Here is a 13,199-nt window from a genome sequence, read left to right as displayed (position 1 = left end):
GAGGCGAAGGTTGCAGTGAACCAAGATCATGCCATTGTACTCCAGCCTGGGTGACAAGAGAGAAATTCTGCCTCAAAAAAAAAAAAAAAAAAAAGGAAAAAAAAAACTTCTATATTTGTGAATGCATGTTAAAAAATAAAAGGCCTAGAAGGATACATGTCAATGGCAGGGGATGCCTTGGGTTGATTGCTGCCGTTAAGAAACCTTTATCTGTATCTGTCCCGTTTGGATATTTTAAAGAGAATGTTTTTATATATTAATGGTGTTAATTTTAATGAATTTTTAAAATTTACTATATTTTGGCCAGGTACGGTGGCTCACGTCTGTAATCCTAGCACTTTGGGAGGCTGAGGTGGGCGGATCACCTGAGGTTGGGAGTTTGAGACCAGCCTGACCAACATGGAGAAACCCCATCTCTACTAAAAATACAAAATTAGCCAGGCGTAGTGGCACATGCTTGTAATCCCAGCGACTCAGGAGGCTGAGGGAGGAGAATCCCTTGAACCCAGGAGGCAGAGGTTGCGGTGAGCCAAGATTGCACTACTGCACTCCAGCCTGGGCAACAAGAGCGAAACTCTGTCTCAAAAATAAAATAAATAAATAAATAAATATAACAATAAAATAAAAAATTAGTATTTTTTAAAAATAATTGCAATACAGAATTTGTGCTAAAATAGAGATATGTGGCCAGGTGTGGTGGCTCACACCTGTAATCCCAGCACTTTGGGAGGCCAAGGCGGGCGGATCAAGAGGTCAGGAGATCAAGACTACGGTGAAACCCTGTCACTACTAAAAAAAAATACAAAAAAATTAGCCGGGCGCAGTGGCGGGCGCCTGTAGTCCCAGCTACTCTGGAGGCTGAGGCAGGAGAATGTTGTGAACCCTGGAGGTGGAGCTTGCAGTGAGCTGAGATCGCACCACTGCACTCCAGCTTGGGTGACAGAGCGAGACTCCATCTCAAAAAAATAAAATAAAATAAAATAAAATAGAGATATGTACAAGGTACTATGTGTCCCAAGGGAAGGTGAAAATAATCTATTCTGTAAAGTTTCCCATTCACTAAATAAGTCTCTAATCTTTTTTTCCCAAAAATAAATTATGTATCTCAAGTGTTCATGATATAGACCCCAGAGACTCAGACCAAGAAAACCACCTACTTTGGTGGCTTATGACAGCTTTAGGACGCTGGTTAATTTGCAGAAGTTAGAGCCAAAATTATAAAGCACTCACATTGATTAGTTATTCCTGCGGCAGCTTTCTGACGTGTCAGCATTTTGTGCCTCATTTAATAGGTGAGGAAATGGGAGAAAGGAAAAATAAGTGCCTTGCCCAGAATAGCTCAACAATCAGTGGCTGGAGCCAGGCGCGGTGGCTCATGCCTGTAATCCCAGCACTTTGGGAGGCCAAGGTGGGCGGATCACCTGAGGTCAGGAGTTCAAGACCAGCCTGACCAACATGGTGAAACCCTGTCTCTACTAAAAATACAAAATTAGCCGGGCTTGGTGGCGCATGCCTGTAATCTCAGCTACTTGGGAGGCTGAAGCAGGAGAATCGCTTGAACCCAGGAGGCAGAGGTTGTGGTGAGCTGAGATCGTGCCATTGCACTCCAGCCTGGGCAATAAGAGTGAAACACCATCTCAAAAAAAAAAAAAAAAATCAGTGGCTGGTACAGAATTTCAAATCTAGAGAAGCAACTGGGACTGATGGATTGATTCTGTGTTCAAACCAAGAGTCAGATGACAGTAGGTCAGGGTTTATAGGCATCTCCTATGGTCAAGAAATCCAAGAAGTTATGGCTGACCTCTACCCATTAGATTCCCTTTTGGGGCAACAGGGCTTCACAGCAAAACCACAGCAAAACCACAGCAAAAGTCACGTCTCCAGGAACATTCTGAGCCTGATTTTGCAAGCTGATTATTCTGCTGCCCATCAGACATAAGCTCAGCCAGCACGCAGTATGAATTACTCTGCCTTGAGGGTACCCTTTATGTAGCAATTTGGCCGTCCTTAGCTCAAACTAGAAGAGGATCCAGTGATGTGAATAAGTCTCCTAGCCTTTTTTTCCATGATAAAGCAAAAAGTTCATTTCATTCCTTACTTAGTTTCACAAGTAAAAGGTGCCCAGAAATGATTGTGCATATGATATGTAAATTCACCAGTAAAGCTGAGCTCCTGGCACCCTCATTTATTCCCAACAGGTGAGTCAAGAGTGCACGCTGGCATGATGTGATGCTGAGCTACTTGGCTTTTTTTTTTTTCCTCTCTGATTTAACTGAGACCTATAATGATATTTGATGCAGGTTTCTGTATTTAATTAATTTAACATTCCAGATTTTTAATTTGCATTTAATTTAACATTTCAGGTTTTTAATTTACCAGAAATTGTTTATCAAATATTCATTTCAGAGACTTTCACAGTATATATAGTGCATACCCTTCTTTAATTACTGTGTGGTAAATTAATTCTTCTACCAGTGCTCCTTCATCAGATATTGGATTAAGGACGTTGCACTGTTTCAACACAGCACATAAACTCGTTTATTAAACCAAGATGGTAAATTGCCCCATCTATGTGCATTGCTAGTCTGCTTACATGTTTAACCTGATAAAAACTGTTACAGTTAAAACAAGAAATCTCTTATTATTTTAAAGCCAACTGCTTGGCTTGACAAGGCCAGTGTTAAATTGTATATTCTATTCAGTTATTGGATCCAATTTTGTTCTTTTCTCAGCCCTAGACCTTTAACTCTGCCATCTCCCTTCCTACACTTTTTCTTCTGTCTTCATCCATATTATCATCCTCTTCCTTCCTGGGGAATTTGTTGAAACGAGACTACAATTTTCACAGCTCCTGTTAACTTTTGTCGGAGACTTAGGCTGTCTCAGATTATAGACTCACCTTCTCATCCCTAAATTTTACACACACTTCCCTCTTACCTCCTTTCTACCTTTCTGCAAATAATAACCAGTCTTCTAATTTATGCCATATTTAAATTCTGTTGGTCAGGATCATTGTGGATGGAGAAATCTTCTCTCTCCTATTGTAAGCTATTTGAAAGCATGTTTTATTCAACTTTGCATTGTGCCTTATGCGAATAGGCAAATAGTAAATGTTTGTTGGATGTGTAGATAGATGATCAAACAGATAAATGGTTGGGTAGACAGATATCTGCAGTGTGCCTAGCACCATACTAGCTCTTTAAACTATGTTTTCCCATTTAAGTATTTCTCACAATGAGGAATTGTTCCCACTTAACAGATGAGGACACTGAGGCTCAGAGAGTTAAGTGAGGATTCACTTATGATCTCACAGCTAGCAAAAATCTGAGTCTGAATTTGAACCCCAATCTGTCTGGTCCTCCTGTACTTACTGCACATGAGCAGGACTAGCTACAGAATTTTGCCTAGTGCAAAATTCAATGGGGACCCTTTATTTGAAAATCATTAATCATTCCAAGACAGTGACAGCAGAGCACTAAACCTAACGGCAGGGCCCTTCTAAGCAGAATCTGTAGGACTTCACAGGTTGCACGCTCATGAAGTCAGCCCTGTATTAGGGGCTTAAACATAGTCATTCTGCACATTCCAGCTCTAGCTCCTCACTCCCAGACTGTTCATTGGAAACTTCTTAGTGCCTGCACTCAAAGAAATTGTTCCAACTTATCTGTCAGAGGCAGAAACAGACCAGTCTTACCCTATCTACAGATCAGAACTTTGAACCTTGTTTAGATGCCTGTGGTAAGTTAGATATGCCTCCTAAAATACACTGGGAATACCTTGTGGGCAAAAAAAACCTCAAAATATGATTCTATCACATTCTGTCATGGCTATTACCACCAGAGGTGGCAGGTGGGGGACTAGGGAAATAGTGTGCTGTGCTCTACAATACTTCACTGACCACACTGACCAAAGAAACTCCCTAAGAATCAGTATCCTGCCTTTGCTACTCAGATGAAACAGATTAGGCACATAGGCAGGTAAGGAGAAGCCAGATGCTAGATGGGAACCATAAAGAATAAAGTGGTAGCAGTTCATCAGTTGAGCCTGCGAGCTGAGCTGAGAGTGCTGGCCCAGAAAGAATTCTCTTTGAACGTCCGTGAGCCAATATCTCTGCCAATTTGGTGTAAGCCAAATCTAAGGAGTCTTAGTGTGAAACTCAACACTATATGGTCACAGGCTAAATGACTGCTCCTCCCCAACCCCACGGCCATCTCACTGTGGCTACTATTCTTTTCAAATGAAAGATGACATGTCCGTGGTTTTCCAAGGTGTCCTTAAGACACCAATTTCAGAGGTGGTAGCTGTTGATAAAAAGTCAGAAAAGTAGACAGTAAAGTCTTTAAAATCTTGTGTACCAGCCCAAGGCAGTATTGGCTACCCTGCTTGTGACCTAGGAGAACATGTTAAAGGCCAACACAGAATAAAACAAGCACTGAGGTCATTAAAGGTGAGCATATGCACCAAATTATGGACAAATACCTACTCTGACTGTTGAAAGCTAGTTTTTCAGTATTCTTAAGGGCAGGGCTCATGCCTGTCTTGTTTGTTAAAGAATCCAAGGGTCTAATACAATTGCTTAATAAATGTGGTAGGAGAGAAGAGAAGGAAGATATTCCAAAGGGAAATATGAGACTGAAGGAGTCATCTATGGCCAGGCACGGTGGCTTATGCCTGTAATCCCAGCACTTTGGGAGGCCGAGGCAGGCGGATCACCTGAGGTTGGGAGTTTGAGACCAGCCTGACCAACATGGTGAAACCCCGTCTCTACTAAAAATACAAAATTAGCCGGGTGTGGTGGCGGGTGCCTGTAATCTCAGCTACTTGGGAGGCTGAGGCAGGAGAATCGCTTGAACCCGGGAAGCAGAGGTTGCAGTGAGCCGAGATCACGCCATTGCACTCCAGCCTGGGCAACAAGACTGAAACTCCGTCTCAAAAAAAAAAAAAAAAGAAAAACGTCATCTATGTTTAGAAGATCCATTTGCAAGTTTTGTTTCTTTGCCACTTCTGTTTATTTTAAAAGTAGATGATGGTTGGCTGGGCACAGTGGCTCACACCTATAATCCCAGCACTTTGATGGGCCGAGGTGGGCAGATCACTTGAGGTCAGGAGTTTGAAACCAGCCTGGCCAACATGACGAAACCTCATCTCTACTAAAAGTACAAAAATTAGCCAGACATGGTGGTGCACGCCTGTAATCCTGCTCGGGAGGTTGAGGCACAAGAATTGCTTGAACCGGGGCTGTGGAGGTTGCAGTGTGTGAGATCATGCCACTGCACTCCAGCATGGGCAGCAGAACTCGACTCCGTCTCAAAAAAAACAAAAATTATTGCCAGGTGTAGTGGCTCACACCTGTAATCCCAGCACTTTGGGAGGCTGAGGGGAGCAGATCACTTGAGGTTTGGAGTTTGAGACCAGCCTAGCCAACATGGTGAAACCCAATCTCTACTAAAAATACAAAAAAAGTTAGCCAGGTGTGGTGGCAGGCACCTGTAATCCCAGCTACCCAGGAGGCTGAGGCATGAGAATTGCTTGAACCCAGGAGGCAGAGGTTGCAGTGAGCTGAGATTGTGCCATTGCTCTCCAGTCTGGGCAAAAGAGCAAGACTCCATCTCAAAAATAAATAAATAAATAAATAAAAATTAAACATTAAAAATAATAGCTAACCCTTGAACAGAACCTCTGGATAGAGTATAACACGTGCCAGACACTGTTGTAAGTGTCTTATTTGTACTGGCTCATTTGATCCTCAATGCAATCTAACGCGGCAAGTTCAATTATTATCATTCCCATTTTATAGAGAAGCAAACTAAGGCAAAGAAGGGTAAGTGGCCTACTCTAGATCATGCAGCTAGAAACAAACTCCTGCGCTCAAGCAATTCTCCCACTTCAGCCCCCCAAACAGCTGGGACTACGGACATGTGCCATCATGTTTGGCTAATTAAAAAAAAAAAAAATTGGGGGCCGGGCACGGTGGCTCATGCCTGTAATCCCAGCACTTTGGGAGGCTGAGGCGGGCGAATCACAAGGTCAGGAGATCAAGACCATCCTGGCTAACACAGTGAAACTCATCTCTACTAAAAACACAAAAAATTAGCCAGGCGTAGTGGTGGGCACCTGTAGTCCCGGCTACTCGGGAGGCTGAGGCAGTAGAATCACTTGAACCCAGGAGGCGGAGCTTGCAGTGAGCTGAGATCATGCCACTGCACTCCAGCCTGGGCAACAGAGCAAGACTCTGTCTCAAAAAAAAAAAATTTTTGTAGAGATGGGGTCTCGCTATTTTGGCCAGGCTTGTCTCAAACTCCTGGCCTCAAGGAATCCTGCTGCCTCAATCTCCCAAAACACTGGGATTTTAGGTGTGAGCCAGCCTAAATTCCTAACCCCTATACTACATGTCCTCTTATTGATACTGCATGAGATAATTCTGAGCATTAAATAAAACAACCTATATTAAAGATCTATTAAGTAGTATATGCTGCACACAATAAATTCTGTGCTGTCCCACTGTAACATTGTTACTTCCTGGTCTTGGATACTCAGATCTCAGCCAAACAGGTAAAGAACAATCATATCATTTCGCCTATAGATCAGACATAGCTTGGCACATACAGGGAGCTAAAAGCAGTTTGGCATTCCTAAAAGGAGCTGTGAGTGGAGAGAGATGAGACTGTTTTGAGGATGGGAGTGAAGCTAGGGAGAACCTTGAGTGTCCATGGGGAGGCACTATAATGTAGGGTAAAGAATATGGGCTTTGGCCTGGCGTGGTGGCTCACACCTGTAATCCCAGCACTTTGGGAGGCTGAGGTGGGAGGATCACCTGAGGTCAGGAGTTCAAGACCAGGCTGGGCAACATGGCAAAACCCCATCTCTATAAAACAAATAAATATTAAAATTTTTAAAAAGATTAAATAAGATATGGTGCAAATGGACCTCACCTGCCTTCTCTGTTTAAATCCATTCATGCTCACGTAATTGGACACTACACAGCAGTCCAGACCGAAATAATATTTGCCTCAGAGTAAAAAATTTTAAAAACACATAATCCTATGTATTAGATTTAGTAAGTAAATGGATGGCATTCCCAGAATTGATTGCACTTGAAGCTTTTGGCATCAAGCTCTTAGAAAGTTTTCTAGGGTCTGAGAATAAAGCAGGCCTGGGGCTGAGAGGGAGTAAATGTGGTAGGCAAGAGCATGCCTATTCCTAAAGGGGTGTACTTTTTGCTGGGGGCAAGAAGAGCTTTTTCAAACTTCATCAAAGTTTAGATTAAGGCTGGATGTGGTGGCTCATTCCTGTAATCCCAGCACGTTGGGAGGCCCAGGTGGGCGGATCACCTGAGGTCAGGAGTTCAGGACCAGCCTGGTCAACATAGTGAAAACCATCTCTACAAAAATACAAAAATTAGCCAGGCATGAGGGTGGATGCCTGTAATCCCAGCTACTCAGGAGGCTGAGGTGGGAGAATCGCTTGGACCTGGGAGGCAGAAGTTGCAGTGAGACGAGATCGTACCATCGCACTCCAGCCTGGGCAAAAGAGTGAGACTCCATCTCAAAAAAGAAAAAAAAAAAAAGTTAAATAACCCTTGCAACTCTCAATCATGTACTGCTCAGATTCTGCATTTACCAAGCAATGTTCTGATTAATACCTAGATCCCCCAAAGAGTGTCCTGGTAGAGTACACAGAAATATTTCTGGCCCTAGAAGGAAAGCTCTCCATTATCAAGATATAGAAATTAGTCTTGTATGAATTAGGAGTTATTGCTGCCCAGAGCTAGAATAATCTCTTAATTTTTTTTCACCCCTTTGGTTCTATCATTAGAGAAATTTTGGAAACCCCACTCTGAATCTCTGTCTACCTGAACACCTACTATATGACAGGCATGACCTTGGTTGACACAGTGAGGAATTCAACTCTGAAAATGACACTGTCCCTGCAAGAACAACTTAAAATCTAGTAGAGATAATAAAGCAAATAAACCAGGAACTAAAATAAGGCAGAAGTTGGACAGAATGCCATCTCATTATCACCTTGAAAAACCCCCAAGGCCAAGTCTAGGCCTCCTACTTCTATTCAACTTAAGGAGGTGATAATGAGGAGAAAATGTTCTTGTTCATTAAAAGAGTTCCTAACGAGTAGACCAAGACTGGCTGCTAAATGGTGGAATTTTGCTTTTCAGGTTACATAGGTATTACCTTTACCTTCATGGTATATGCTTTATGAGGCCTATTTCTACAAAAGGAGGAGAAAACAGATATGCAAACCTAGAGGAACAGGAGAATAATTATGTATAGATAAAGAAAGGGCAAGAGGAGCTGGTGGCAAAGGCCATTTGTCCTCACAGTGATAAACGAGGGAACCAACAGGCACAACTCAGTGGCTCCCAAACCCAGCCAGTGCTGGCACGGCTGATGATAATCACTAGCCCACACTCCACCCTCAGACATGGGCCATACTTCCCTGATGCACACACAGACTCCTCGTGTTTGCCCAGAACCCCCTACCTTGCCTCAGCTCAGACTCAAATACTGCCTTTGCCTTAAGCTTTCCCTGCCCTCAGCTAATAGAAGAACCCTCTTCCTCCTCTACATTCCCACATACGTTGTCTCAAAAGCCTTAGTGGCATTCCTCACATTTTATCTGCAGGTAGCTAAGAGGTAGCAAAAAGAATATCAGAATTTGACTCAGAAAACCTAGATTAAAATTCAGATCTTGCCACCAACTACCTGTAGAACTGTGGGAAAATCACAATTCTCCCATTTCAACAAATGAAGAAATTGTGTCCACTTCAAAGAGGAGCCCCAGAGGTTTAAATAAGGTAGTTTATGGTAATGATGGGCCAGCCAAAAGTCTGCACAATGTGAGAGCAGGAAGGCAAAAGGATTTGTGTTTTGTCAAAGATGGCTTCCAAGGAAAGAAATCTAGTTTTTGGCCAGGCACAGTGGCTCACACCTGTAATTCCAACACTTTGGGAGGCTGAGGCTGAAGGATAACTTGAGGCCACGAATTCAAGACCAGCCTGGGCCACATAATAAGACTTCCCACCCTCCGCCCCACATACAAAATTTAAAAATTAGCTGGGCATGGTGGTGTTACCTGTAGTCCCAACTACTTTGAGGTGGGAGGATGGCTTGAGCCTAGGAGTTAGTAACTGCAGTGGGCTATGATCCACCACTGCACTCCAGCCTGGGCAATAAAGTGAGACCCTGTCTCAAAAAAAAAAAAAAAATGTACTTTTTTTAAAGAAGAGGGCCGGGTGCAGTGGCTCATGCCTGTAATCCCAGCACTCTGGGAGGCCAGGGAGGGTGGATCACTTGAGGTCAGGAGCTCGAGACCAGCCTGGCCAACATGGTGAAATCCCGTCTACTAAAAATAAAAAAATCAGCCAGAGATCTCTTAAACCCAGGAGGTGGAGGTTGCAGTGAGCCGAGATCATGCCACTGCACTCCAGCCTGGCCAAGATAGCAAGACTCCATCACAAAATAATAATAATAATAATAATAATAATAATAATAATAAAGAAGAGGAGGAGGAAGATAATTTGGTGGAAGAATTCACAGAGGGAGGACTTAACTTACCTGTGATCTTCTAAAGGTAGGAAAAGATTCTAGAAGCAAAATTAAAATAACTATTGTCCCTTATACTTATGACAGTGGCCAGAAAGAATTACAGACCTGAGAACAGTATAAGAAAATGTGATGGCTGGGCACGGTGGCTTACACCTGTAATCCCAGCACTTTGGGAGGCTGAGGCGGGTGGATCACCTGAGGTCGGGAGTTTGATACCAGCCTGACCAACATGGAAAAACCCGTCTCTACCAAAAATATTAAATTAGCTGAGCATGGTGGCGCATGCCTGTAATCCCAGCTACTAGGGAGGCTGAGGCAGGAGAAACGCTTGAACCTGGGAGGCGGAGGTTGTGGTGAGCCGAGATTGCGCCATTGCACTCCAGCCTGGGCAAGGAGAGCCAAACTCCATCTCAAAAAAAAAATAGAAAAAAGAAAAAAAAAAAGAAAATGTGTTAATAGGCTAAGTCACTTTTTTATTTTTTTATTTTTTTTGAAACAGAATCTTGCCCTGTCACCCAGGCTGGAGTGCAGTGGCACAATCTCAGCTCACTGCAAGCTCCGCCTCCCGGGTTCATGCCATTCTCCTGCCTCAGCCTCCCGAGTAGTTGGGCCTACAGGCACTCGCCACCATGCCCAGCTAATTTTTTAAATTTTTTTTATTTATTTTGTACTTTCAGTAGAGACAGGGGTTTCACCATGTTAGCCAGGATGGTCTCGATCTCCTGACCTCGTGATCCGCCCGCCTCGGCATCCCAAAGTACTGGGATTACAGGCATGAGCCACCGCGCCCGGCCTTAGGCTAAGTCACATTTTAATTTCAATATATAAACAATAGAGACTTTCACTTTAAAGAAACAAGAATAACATGAATCCCAAGTAGAATCCTTACTTTAGTCTCTTCTTTGGGCAAGACACCTGGGTCTTTCAGAAGCAGTTTAATTACAACTTAACTTGGGTGCTTATGGACCAGTGTTAACTATTTAAGCAACTCAAAGGCTGAGAATAATGTAGTGGGAAAAGCATCAGGGACCTGAGTTCCAATGTTTTTATGATTAATGTTTGTAAAGCAGTCCCAGGAGGGTCCCTGGGCCTCTGTTTCTTCATTTGTGCAATGAAACAAATCCTCGAGTGCCCTGTCAGAGGCCTTCTGGTTCTGTGCTTCTCTGAAAACTATCAAATTAACAAACTTCTGGAAGTCAATGATCAGCCAGGGTAAAGCCATGTTGCTCACTGCCCTGCCTTGAAAAGTTAAGATGTGAAATCTCCATTCCAAAGCAGCAGCAAACCCTGTGCTGGACACTAGGGCTAGACATAAAACCTTGGCTATCCAGGAACTGAATTTCCATCAGGAAGGAAAAAAAAGAAAAAGAAAAAAAAAAAAAAAAACTGGAGAGTCAAAAAAAATTTAGAAAATATGTACAACTGAAAGGAATTTACAGGTTATCTGGTTCTATTCTTTTCTTGTACAAATAAGTAAACCAAGGACCAGGACAACAAGAGTCAAAAGTCATCTCCCCAAAAATGCACAGCTGGAGGAAGCATAGTTTAAGAAGGAAAGAGCACTGGACAGGGAGTCTGTACTCTACAAAGAACTAACTATGCCACACTGGGTCAGTGGCCACACCTCTCCAGGCCTCAGCCTTTCCTGGGGAATTATACAGTTCGACTATTGCTTCTTCCACTCTAACCCACTCTATGTTTGCGAACTTGGGACTAGAACTCATCCCTCCTGAGCCCCTACCCTGGGCTCTTTCTGCCCTACCAAAAAGAAATACCGACGCTGAGGAAACACATCCAATTGCAAAGTCCTAGGAAGATGAGAAAAATGGTAGAAGCTGACTTATCCTGGAGCCCATTTTAGTGCCCCGGAAGACTCGTCTGAGAATTCATATACGCATCTCTCAGAATATCCTTTACCCGGTCATGGGAATACTTTCATTCGTTTAGTCACTCAGAAACGCATAATCCTTAAGGATAGGAAATAGAATTGATAGTGTTCAAATTCAGAAGACAAAAAGGGGTGTGCAGGCAGAAGCTGCTTACAGTACAACTGATGAAGCCACAGCTTCAGAGTACGGGCTGTTCCAAGATCCTGGGATAACCATAGCAATGGGTTCATATGTTCATACAATTGTATAAAATTTGCAAAAGTGAGATATTTTTGCATTCTTTTCCTTAAAGAAGGCAGTAAGACTGAGGCCCAGCAGGGCATGGTGGCTCATGCCTCTAATCCCAGCACTTTGGGAGGCTGAGGTGGGTGGATTACCTGAGGTCAGGAGTTCAAGACTAGCCTGGCCAACATGGTGAAACTCTATCTCTACTAAAAATACAAAAATTAGCCAGGCGTGGTGGTGCATGTCTGTAATCCCAGCTACTCGGGAGGCCAAAGCAGAATTGCCTGAACCTGGGAAGCGGAGCTTACAGCAAGCCGAGATTGCACTATGTCACTCCAGCCGGGGCAAAAAGAGCAAAACTCCATCCGCCCCCCCGCCCCCCCAAAAAAAGACTGAGGACCTATAAAACTTGCAACCACCCCTATATTCACGGATGAATTTCCTCTCTTCTCTCCCCTCCCTTCCTCTCCTAGCTCTCCTCCTCTCTTCTCTTCCCCTTCCTTCCTTCTAGGACTAGAAGAATGAAAAGTTTGATTTTTTTTTTTTTTTTTCTTAGAGTTTCGCTCTTGTTGCCCAGGCTGGAGTGCAATGGCGCGATCTCGGCTCACCGCAACCTCCACCTCCCAGGTTCAAGTAATTCTGCCTCAGTCTCCCGAGTATCTGGGATTACAGGCATGTGCCACCATGCCTGGCTAATTTTGTATTTTTAGTAGAGACTGGGTTTCTCCATGTTGAGGCTGGTCTCGAACTCCTGACCTCAGATGATCTGCCCGCCTCAGCCTCCCAAAGTGCTGGGATTACAGGTGTGAGCCACCGCGCCCGTAACTTAGTAGTAGCTTTAAAAACCTCACCAACAGAACTCATGACTGTGTCAACAAATGAATCTACTTCATTTTTTATTTATTTTAGATTTTATTGATTGGTATATAATATTTATACATATCTATGGAGTACATGTGATTTTGTTTGTTTTTTTAGAGACAGGATCTCTCTCTGTCTCCCAGGCTGGAGTGTAGTGGTATGATCACAGCTCACTGCAGCCTTCATTTCCAGGGCTCAAGCCATACTCCCACCTCAGCCACCTAAGCAGCTGGGACTACAGGCACACAGGGCTGGGATTACAGGCATGCACGAGCATGCCTGGCTACTTTTCTTTGGGAGGGTGAGGTGGGTGGATCACTTGAGCTCAGGAGATTGAGACAAGCCTGACCAACATGGTAAAACCTGGTCTTTACTAAAAATACAAAAATTAGCCAGGCCTGGTGGTGGGCACCTGCAATCGCAGCTACTTGGGAAGCTGAGGCAGGAGAATAGCTTGAACCCGGGAGGCAGAGGTTGCAGTGAGCTGAGATCGCCTCACTGCACTCCAGCTGGGGCAACAGAAAAAGACTCTGTCTACTGCTAGGAGAACCCCAGAGAAGGATTCATTTAACTTTTATCTCTTTCTGCATAAGAACAGAAGAAGCCAACTTTAATTTCTAAACTTCATCAACTAGAACCTTGTATTTGGGGGTTTTTACTT

The sequence above is a fragment of the Pan troglodytes genome, chromosome 2, assembly GCF_028858775.2.
Source record: "Pan troglodytes isolate AG18354 chromosome 2, NHGRI_mPanTro3-v2.0_pri, whole genome shotgun sequence".
Classification (NCBI taxonomy): Eukaryota; Metazoa; Chordata; class Mammalia; order Primates; family Hominidae; genus Pan; species Pan troglodytes.
This window is presented reverse-complemented; position numbering follows the sequence as displayed.